Source organism: Callospermophilus lateralis, chromosome 3, assembly GCF_048772815.1.
Source record: "Callospermophilus lateralis isolate mCalLat2 chromosome 3, mCalLat2.hap1, whole genome shotgun sequence".
In the NCBI taxonomy this organism is placed as follows: domain Eukaryota; kingdom Metazoa; phylum Chordata; class Mammalia; order Rodentia; family Sciuridae; genus Callospermophilus; species Callospermophilus lateralis.
Window position 1 is genome coordinate 12,023,663 of NC_135307.1, and position 11,400 is coordinate 12,035,062.

Here is an 11,400-nt window from a genome sequence, read left to right on the forward strand (position 1 = left end):
TCTATGTTCATCAGGAATATTAGTCTGTAGTTTTCTTTCGTCATGTTTCTTTGTCTGGCTTTGGTGTCAGAGTGAAACTGGCTTCATAGGATGAACCTGGGAGTGTTCCTTCCCTTTCTGTTTCATGGGATAATTTGGAGAAGATTGACATTAGTTCTTCTTTAAAGATCAGGTAAAATTCAGCTGAGACTCCATCTGGTCCTGGGCTTTCCTTCATTGGAAGACTTTTAATTGCAGCTTCAATCTTCCTGCTTGACATGGATCTGTTTAGGCTTTCTATGACTTCTCAGGTCAATTTAGGTAGGTCACATGTATCTAGAAATTCATCAATGACTTCTATATTTTCCAATTTATTGGAATATAAAATTTCAAAATACAGCAAAATGTGAAAGAAAGGTCTGGTGGAGTGGGAGGAGGTCGTAGGAATGACTCTGCGGAGGAAATATGGGGACAGCACTGCCCCGAAGAACATGCCGCGTAGAAAGGCAGTGACTGAGGACTGCAGCTCCGTGGTAGAGCCAGGGAGCAGGCAGCTGAAGTCCACCCGTGGATTGGTTCTCCACGGGGCTTGGGAAGGCCCTCCCAGGCCGGTGTGGCAGCAAGAGCAGCATCCAGCATCTGCTTCGTGCATTAACAGTAACCCCGAGGAAAGGCATGAAGCACCAAAGAGAGTGCTGAAAATGGATTTGTTATCATGTACCTTCAGTTCTCCAAATGATCCAGATGGACAGAATCATATCTTTTGGGATCAGAATTCTCCAGTGACAAAACAATTAGGTAAAGGAAGAAAAAAACAGATTTACACCACAGGTAGTGATGAGATATCAGACGTCGTTAATCGTGTTGCTCCTCAGGATGAGAAGCCAACAAAGATCTGGCAGATGCTTTTTTGAACACTAGAAACTCCATGCTGGGCATGTGGATTGGTGCAGCTGCTATTCCTTATACTCTAAGTGTAGGGAAAGAAAAATCAAGAGTAAAAATTAGCCATACAAAGTTAAAAACACAATATCGAGAAAAAGAGCTTATGAAATTGGCTGAACAATTTGATAAAAATATGGAAGAGCTAGATGTGGCTCAAGAGCAAAACAAGAGGAATCATGATTTTATCCAGGAGATTTCAGAAGCAGAGACTTCACATAATTGTAATGATTAGGTACAGATGCATCCCTTACATGATATATTTCCAATTATAGATAATGCCTTAATAAAGAAACCAATGAAAGGAAACACCAAAATATCTGTGGCAAATGATCAAAGCAGCAGTCTGAAGCCATTTGACCAAAATGCTGAAGCAGCTGTTAATGCCCTTTTTGATGGTTCTACCCAGAAATGTAGTGGACAATTAAGCCAAGATCTGGCAGATGCTCTTTTGAACACTAGAAAAAATGCTTTCAAAGAGGAGAAAGTCTTTATTAATGGTACTCTGGTCACTGAAAAACTGCCAAGTAAAACCCAAGATTCATTTTATCTACAGGTAGATCCTCCCATAATGACAAAATCATGTGTGACTCCCTATAGAAAAGAGCCAGAAGCTTCTAGTAAGCCCATTGGTACATTTACCACCAGTGATTTTGAGGACGATTGGGAAAAATTACTAAGTAGTGAACCTTTTGTTATGCAAAATGTTGATGCTGAACTTTTCCCTTCTAAAACTGCCCAGATTACTGATCATAAAGGAATTTATACCTTTACTAGTGAACATGGTAGAAGTACATCAAGAACAAATAACAGTCTAGATGCCAAGTTAGGAGATTCAGAAGTATTTCAAAAACACATAACAGAGAACTAAAAGAAGCTGGAAAAGACAGATTTTCATCAAATCCAAATGATAAATCAAGCAAATTATCATCCACTAGAAATAAAATGAAATCTTCAAGTAAAATTGTTTTTTAAGACAAAACTCAAGATTGTGCAATTACATCTAATCTGACAAAAGGAAAAGAAGATATCTGTATCATTTTACTTCTAATGTAAATACTTCTGAAAAGAAGTCTTTTTTGTGATGAGAGCCATAGCCAAGTAGGAATGACTCATGGCATTCAATTGGATATTAGACCCCTGCTGTCCTGCTCCCCTGCTACTTTGGAGCTCTTTTGGGGACTCCTGGAGAGTTCCCATTGGTTGGGAAAGTGTGGCGGGAGGGATTTCCAGAGGAGGGATTTCCAGTTGGTGTGGTGTGTCCGGGAGAAGGCCTCGTGCGTGGTGTTTGCGGGAGTTTTGGAAATAAAGTTTGTTCCTGCTTGAGTGGCTCGTGATTTTGTGCCCAGCCAGACTGCGGCATTTGGTGGCCCGAGCAGGGAACGCCTGAATCTTGGGGGATAAGTGAAATTGCTCACCCCTGAGGGAGAGCGAGAGAATGGGTGACCATTTCAAAAAACAATGTGTTCTTGTTTTGATTTATTTTGTTTTTGTTTCAAGCTGCCTGTCCCTAGAACTTTCTCAGGCAAACTGGGAAAAATGGTTGGCTCAAGGTTTGAAGTTGTTCGGCCCTGAGGAAGAGAAAATTGATACAATGATTTTTTGTTCCATTTTTGTTTCATTTTGCTTTGGTTTTGTTTTGAGTTATCTGAGTTGCGTTAACCTTGTAGCAGAAATATGGGGTCAGAAATTAGCAAAAAAACAAACCAAAAGAATGTTAAGTAAATTGTTAGAGGAAGGAGGCTACCCAATAAAACCAAAAAGATGTTGATACAATACAAAAATGTAGCCCATGGCTTTTTAAGGAGGAGTTGTTGAATATATCACAATGGGACCATCATGGTGAAGATTTAAGGGAGAGGGAAAAGAAAAACCCAGGAACTCTGCCAGTTGGCACATTGCCATTGTGGATGATGATACAATTTTGTTTGCCTAGTCCAAACCTTTCAGTTCAGATTACGGTAGAAGACATTATGGTAGAAGATCAGGAAAAAGAGGAGGCCTCTCGAGATTGTCAGAAAGGGGAAGAAAGTTTAGAGCAGAAAAAGTGATCGGGGAAAAGTTACAACAGGAGGCTGCTACTAACACCTTTCTCTCACCAAAGGGTGTAAGTGTCCAACCAACAGTGCCGCCTATAGGACCCTCAACCCCCGTAGCTGATAGATGGGAGCCTGAGACAGGACCTCAAAGATTAGCATGCCCTGTTTTTGAGCAGACAGGAGGGCAGAGAGTTCACCATGCTTTAGATTTCAAAACAGTGAAGCAGCTGAAAGAGGCTGTAACAACCTATGGTCCCCAAGCACCCTTCACTGTAAGCTTGGTCAAACCCATTACCCACTTGAACATGACCCCAGCAGATTGGGCTAACATGTGTAAAGCTGTGCTAAATGGAGGACAATACCTGTTATGGAAGGTTGCCAATGAGGAATTTTGCATGGAGACGGCTAGGCAAAATGCACCAGCTGGTTATCCTCAGAGAAATCTAGATATGTTGTTAGGAAAGGGACCTTACTTAGGAGGGTCAGCTGCAACAAATTCCATATGATCCTTCTGTATATTCACAGATTGCTGCAGATGCAGTTAGGGCATGGAAGACTTTACAAGGACATGGAAATTTACAAGGTCAATTATCTAAGGTAATACAGAGAGCTAATGAAGCTTACGCTGAATTTGTAGACAGGCTTATTCAAACAGCTACCAGAGTTTTGGGGGATACAGAGCAAGCAATACCATTAATTAAACAGCTAGCCTTTGAACAAGCAAACAGATGGTGTAAGGAGGCCATTAGACCATGGAAACATGGAGATTTAAACACATATATCAAATTATGTAGAGACATTAATGAACAAGGGCAAGTCCTGGCAGCCGCAGTACAACAGGCTTTAGATGCCAGGCTGAAAACATGCTACAATTGTGAACAAACAGGACATTTTAAAAGGATTTGTCCCATAGGAGGAGGGTTTAACAAAGCTAGGTATCAAAGGAGCAGAATACCAGGTATTTGCCTACGATGCTGTAAAGGGAGATATGGGGCTAATGAATGCCGTTCTCAAACCACCATAGAGGTACTCCATTATCAAAAAACGAACAAGGACCAGATGTTTACCCATGATACCATGGAGAAAATCATCAGGATCCATTGCCAAAAAACAGACTGGGGGGCCCAATGCTCCGGAGCCCACAACCACAAATATATGAGGCAATGGAAGAACCCAGCAACACCATCAGGGTAGTGCCCAGGACACATTATCCATTAGATCTCTCATCAGACAAACCAGAGGGAGTGCAGGGTTGGACATCTGCACCTCTGCCAGAGCAGTACTAACTCCAGAGATGGGAGTTCAAATCATTCCCACAGGAGTAAAAGGACCTCTTCCCCAAGGAACAGTAGGCTTATTATTGGGATGCAGTTCTTCTACACTAAAAGGACATATAATAAGTCCTGGGGTAATTGATCCCGATTATGAAGGTGAAATAAAAATTATAGCTAGTTCTCCAAGAGGTATATCAGTAATTTCACCAGGAGATAGAATAGCACAGTTATTAATAATACCCAGCCTGCATGATAAATTTTCCAGCTGTACTGTAGAAAGAGATTACAGGGGATTAGGCTCCACAGGTGTAGATTGTACTATGCTGTCTTTAAATTTAGATTCTCGCCCAATGCTAAAACTAAATATTCAAGGACATGAATTTAATGGGTTACTGGATACAGGTGCAGACCTTAGCATCATATCTCATCAAGAATGGCCAAAACATTGGCCATTATAACAAGCCACTCAAATGCTTCGAGGCCTAGGAGTGGCGACTAATCCCCATAGAAGTGCAATGGTATTAGATTGGAAGGATCCTGAAGGATGTGAAGGAATTATATAGCCATGTGTATTGGATCATCTTCCTATAAATTTATGGGGATGAGATGTCCTAGATCAATTAGGTTTGATATTAACAAATAACATCAATCCTAATGTGCCCACTAGTAGGGCTAGACAAGGTTTTAGGAAAGAAAAGGATTAGGAGAACAAGAACAAGGTATAGCAGCACCAATTCAAATGGATCAAGGAACAGACAGACATGGATTGGGTTTTCAGAAGGGGCCACTGAGACAAACAAAATTACTTGGAAATCAGAAAGACCAGTATGGGTTCCTCAATGGCCCCTGACTAAAGAAAAGATACAAGCATCTCATGACCTGGTCAAACAATAATTAGCGGAGGGACATATATACAACCTTCTGTATCTCCCCATAATACTCCCGTTTTTGTCATCAAAAAGAAATCTGGTAAATGGAGATTATTGGAAGATTTAAGAGCCATTAATAATGAGATGGTATTATGGGACCTGCTCAATCAGGGATTCCTCAATTGTCTGCTTTGCAAAAACCTGGTATGTTTTAGCTATAGATATTAAAGATTGTCATTTTTTCAATTCCAATTCATCCTGAGGATAGTCCACATTTTGCATTTACAATCCCTGCACTGAATCATGAAGGTCCTGATCAGAGCTATGAATGGAAAGTACTCCCTCAAGGGTTGGCTAACAGCCCAACTATGTGTCAAATTTATGTTAACAAAGCAATCCAGCTACTTAGAAATCAAAACCCTGAACTACAAATATTTCACTATATGGATGATGTATTACTACCAAAAAAAGATAAAAACACATTGCTAGAATGTTATGCCACACTTACAAATTTATTAAAAAATTATAATCTAGAGATAGCAATAGAGAAAGTACAATTAAATTTTCCAATTAATTATTTAGGAGTTCTATTATCCTCAACCATGGTCTATCCACCAAAAATTCAAATACGAGTAGATCAACTCAAATCACTTAACGACTTTCAAAAGTTATTAGGAGACATAAATTGGATAAGGCCTTATCTAGGCATACCAACAGGAGAGTTGGGACCTTTATTTGATATCCTAAAAGGTCCATCAGATCCAAATTCACCCCAAATGTTAACGCCTGAAGCAAGAAAGGCATTAAAAATCATTGAAACATATATGGAAAATATGCATTTGGATAGAATTGATATAAGTTTGCCTTTATTATTTATTGTACTACCAACAAAAAATATTCCTACAGGAGTATTTTGGCAAGAAGGTCCATTATTATGGATACATTTATCTTATTCTCCAAACACTATTCTTACTAGGTATCCTGAGGCTGTAGGGTGGGTCAGTGAATGCAGGGGACAGGACCCTGGACCTCCTTGGAGTCTGAGGAGCCAGCTTGATGGGCTGAGCCCCAAGGGCCCCCTTTCTCCAGTGCAGGAGCCTTGATCTGGGTCTCTGGCTCGGGCTGGATTCCCAAAGCAGCAGGGTAAGGGGACGGGGCAGAGGCCCAGCTAGAGAAGAGAGCAGGGGCTGCCCAGGTGGCCTCCTCCACCCTCTGAGGGCAGAGACCAGCAAGGACAGGAGGCTCAGAGCCAGTACACGTATGGAGGGGCTACAGGAGAAGTCACCAGGTCAGCTCAGGCCCCAGTGCTCACCTCGAGGCCCAATGGGGGGTAGAGCCAGGCCCTCACCCTCCCCGAGTCTCCCAGCAGCACGGCCAAGGGGAGGCACCTGGGCTCAGATGTGCCCTGCCTGTGGGTCCTGAGCTGGCCCCACCTCGGCTCCTCCTGGGTGGACCCCAGATGCTGGAGCAGGCAGGAGGCCGCGAGCACCTCCCGATCAGCTCAGGAGGTGTTGGGGGAGGACTTACTGTGCAGGCCCGGGGAGCCACAGGGAGACTCACTGGCTGCCCTGCACCATGAGCTGTCCCTCACTCACACACACCCCTGGGGGACTTATAGTCCACCTTAGGAGTGTGGGGACACTGAGTTCCTGTGGGAGCAGGAGCCTTATGTGCTGGACATCAGCCTGCGGCACCTCCTGAAGCTGCCCAGGTGTTTGCCTGCAAGGTGCCCCTGTCACCTGAGGCCCTGCTGTCCTCCCTGACTGGGCAGTGCAGTGGAACCAGCTGGTGCCAGGCCTTCAGGAGGGGGAGGTGGGAGGAGCCTTGTGGCCTCCCTGACCTGGGGGTCCCCTCTGCTGAGACACACCTCAGAGGTGAGGGAAAGCAGCAGATATGTCCTGCTCAGAGCCATGCCCTGCTGGGCCGCTGGCACATGCCTGTAATCCCAGCAGCTGAGTAGGCAGAGGCAAGTGGATTGCAAGTTCAAAGTCAGTCCAAGCAACTTAGAAAGACTCTATGAAACTTAGCAAGACCCAGTGTCTAAATAAAATATACAAAGGCTAGGGTGGGGGTGGGGTGTGGCTCAGGAGTTAAATGCCTCTGGGCTCAATCTCTGGTACAAAACAAACAAACAAACAAACAAACAAACAAACAAATTAGTGTTGTCCTGCACCTGATCTGTGTAGACATTCACCTATTTACTCACCTGAAGTTACAGGGCTCTTTTCTTTCTTATTTTTTAGTACCAGGGTTTGAACCCAGGATGTTCTATAACTGAACTACAACCCGAGTCCTTTTAATTTTTTATTTTGAGACAGGGTCTCACTAAGATGCTGAGGCTGGCCTTGGCCTTGTGGTGCTCCTGCCCCAGCTTCCTCTGTCCTAGGCTCTAAAGCCATAGGAGGAGATGACAGCCCAGGGCCAGGTGGCACAGAGGCCCCTGGGTTCAACTGGGGAAGGGTCAACTTTACAGTCCCACGAATCCTCAGGAGTTCCTGAGCCCTCGTCCCTAATTTCTACATCTGTTCACAGTGTCCACCTAAAGGCCGAATGGACGCTCTTAGGAAACACACCTTCTCCCCTGCCACACCTGCACCCTCCCCTCCCTCTCCTCCTTCTACCACAGCTCCTCCTCCCCAGCTGCAGAACCCTCCTCCATCCCTCTCCCCCTGCTCTCCCTCCTCCTCTCCTGCAGTCATGACTCCTCCACCCACCCCTTCTACTGATACAAGCCTTCCCCTCCCCCTCAATGGATCCCTCCCCCCACTCAATCCTCTCTTCTCCAATCGGTATCCACAACTGGTCCCACCAGGTCCTCTTTCCAGCTAACCCAAAGCTCAATCAAGCTGAGGAGGGCCCTCAGACCCCTATCCAAGATCTGATGAATATGGCCTTTAAAGTCTGTAATGCCTGGGAGGAATCGGCTGAATCTGTGGTGCAGGACAGGTGGATGAGGAGTCATTGCAGACAAAGGTAACACTGCAACCCAGGCCTTGGCTGCGGCCCTGAGGCCCATAGCTCCAGCGAGAGCTTCACGGGGGAAGCCAGCAACCCCCTCCACCAGGGGCTTGCTTCAAATGTGGATGAGAAGGTCACTGGGCTCACCAATGCCCAAACCCATGCCCCCTCCAGGCTGCGCCCCACCTGTAAGCAGACAGGACTTTAGAGGAGGACTGCCCCATGGCTGGCCCTTCCTTGGTGTCTCCACATGGGGCATGACCAGCCAGAAGGTTCCTTCTCCTGAACTATTGGGGTTCGCAGAAGATTGAAGAAGCCCAGACTCGAGGACCCCCTTAACCCTTGCCGAGCCTAGGATAATGCTCCAGGTAGTGGGTAAGTCCATAACCTTCCTTGTGGACATGGGGATGACCTATTCTATCTGGCCTGCCCACTCTGGGCCTCTGTCTCCTTCCCAGGTCTTGGTTATGGGTATTGATGGCAAACCTCCTTCCCAAATGGAACTGCTAAGCTGGCCTGTGCCCTGGAGGGACATCCTTTCACACACTCTTTTCTGTTAATCCTGTCTGGTTCCAGTCTTAGGCAGAGATTTCTCCAATTACTAGGCAGAGCCTGGGTCTCTGAGATGCAGTCTGTTTGGTGAGGGGTTTGTGTAGAGGCTGCTGAGTGGGTGGATAATCAGGGTGGAAGTATTTTGAAAACGCCAACACTCTGCACCATGCAGTCTGCAAGCCGGAGTGGCTCCGATTGTCCCATGTTCTCCACGGTGCAGGAGGTACACACCATAAGTATTTCAAAATGAATGTATGGGCACCTGGACCAGTGTCCCTTTACCATCCCTGCCTGTCCTGGGTAGGGGGTGTAGTTTCTGTCACTGTCTGAGGTTTGGTGACTCAGAGCTGGATAAGACTTAGGTTATATCCGGTCACCTTCACCTGGCCTCCTGTGTGTGTCCTCTCCTGTGGGATCATGGGTCCTATAACCACATCTCAGTCCAAGGAAGGCGAAGGCCTGTAAGGACAGTAGAAGAGGAAGACAGAGTCCAAGCAGGGCGCCTGGGGGACTGGAGGTCATTCCAGAGGCCCCACACAACTCACTGGGGGCTGCTGACTGCCTGGAGGACATAATGTCTAAGACACAGGGTCAAAGAACCCGCCAATGTCCGTGGTAACCAGTGTGCAGCTACTTGGGAGTCTTGGCAGGAAACTGGGCACAGCAACCTCTGCCTCCCTGGCACAGACAGCATGTGACTGGGGGAGCCCTGGGAGGAGCCTCCGGCTCTGCTGTGGTGCAGGACAGGTGGACGAGGAGCCAGATGCGCTGGAGGACTGAGCCACCCTCCAAATACCCCCCAAGAATACCACCACCCATCTTCTTCTGCCTCTCATCTTTACCCTCTCTAAGAACCCAAGAGTACCTGCCATGCCATCGCCCCCGACCTACTCGATCTCCAGGTCTGAGACATCTCCAAGCCCGTCATAGCCTCCTACCACAAGCCAGTTCGTATCCAGTTGGAGGTCAAACTAAATATCCTTCGTGTCCCAATTTCCCATCTCCAAAACCCACAGGAAAGGACTTACACCCATCATAGACTGGTTGCTTGCCCAGGGACTCCTCATCCCTACTGACTCCCCCTGCAACACCCCACATTGCCAGTGCACAAACCCTCAGGAGCCCATCGCTTACTCCAGGACCTTCGCCTAATTATCAAGGTGGTAATTCCCATCCACCCGGTGGTTCCCAACCCCCACACTCTTCTTCTCATATTCTCCCTTCGACCACTCACTCTACTGTCCTGGATCTTAAAGCTGCCTTCTTTACAGTGCCCCTCCATCCTGACCCTTATTACCTCTTTGCCTTCACGTGGGAAGACCCTACATCCTTTAGGTCTCAACGGCTGACATGGACAGTCCTACCCCAAGGCTTCAGGGACAGTCTCCACCACTTTGGTCAGGCCTTGGCTCAGGATCTAACTGGTTGTGACTTGGGGACAGCACTCTCTTACAGTTGGATGGAAGCCTTCCCTACCTCCAGGGAAACTGCTGGCAGCGTCACCACCATCCTCGTTGAGCAGGTTCAGCTTCCCACCTCCATCCAGTCAGACAATGGTCCGGCCTTCACTTCTCGGGTTGTCCAGCTAGTCTCCAGAGGCCTCTACATCACCTGGAGGCTCCACATCCCCCACCGACCCCAATTCTCAGGTAAGGTTGAGAGCGCTAACGGCATTCCCAAGGATCATCTCACTGAACTTGCTACTGGACTTGGGCCCAATCTCCTGCTGTTGGCCCTCACCCGAATTCGGGCAGCCCTTAGAGCTCCCTCAGGCCTTAGCCCCTTTGAGCTACTCCATGGGCTCCTTTCTTAATCAACAAAGCTTTCCTGTCACTCCCCCTCCCCTTGTTTCCTACCTGCCCTATCTCACACTTCTATAAAACTCCTAAGGGGACACACAGCCTGGTGCCTTCCTGTGCCATCCGTTGCCTGAATCCCAGCGCAACCAGGAATTGAATCGGACCCTCTTCCACAGGGTGACACAGTCTTACTTTGGGAACTGCACCCTCAATCGTTGGAACCTCGCTGGATGGGGACCCCATACAGTCATACTTACTACCCCAACGGCGGCCACACTTTTGGGCCACTTCCTATGGTACCATGTCTCCCACTTTAAAAACGCGCCTGTTCCAAATATCCAATCCTGGACTTTCACTCAAGACTTCTCGCCAACCTTCTTCTTCTTTTAATAATGATTAATCGCTCTCAAGTTTCTATCCAAACCCACAGATGGCGCTTCTACATCCAAGCGACATGGCACCAGGATGGCCCCCCCCACTCTCAGTTTATGGGTCAAAGCGATTGCCCTTCCACTGGCTGCAATCAGGCCGTCACCCTTTACATTACTGGATTCAACCAAGCCACCTCGTCCCACCTGTGTGCAGCAGTGCTATGCTTCACAGCAGACCAACCTGAGGAATCTGGTAAGCGCTGGCCTGACACCTGTGGCGGGTGCCCTTATAATTCATGCGAGCCTTGTGATGAAAACGAGCACATGCCAAATTAACTATCTGGGACTCATGGGACCCAAACTTCCGGTGTTGATGGTAAATTTTCTTCTTGGGATTTTGCCAAGCTTCCCTCGGCCTCTATCAGAATCTGGGGGACTCATGTACAACTGTTCCCACAAATTCACATAAACATCCAGGAGCAAGAGAAGAACTCCAACACCAGCTGGATGCAGTTGCCCATCCTAGAGCTGACCCTTTCTCGTGGATGTCCCTAATACGCCAGGACCTTCAGCTTCTCCGTTTATCCAAAGTTAGTAACATTTCGGACTGTTTGCTC

The 11,400-nt window shown here is 46.9% G+C and overlaps 1 pseudogene; it reads left to right on the forward strand.

The window, feature by feature from the left end:
* Positions 1-644: 644 nt before the first annotated feature.
* Positions 645-1,896, forward strand: LOC143393542 (ewing's tumor-associated antigen 1 homolog pseudogene; annotated as a pseudogene).
* Positions 1,897-11,400: the final 9,504 nt, after the last annotated feature.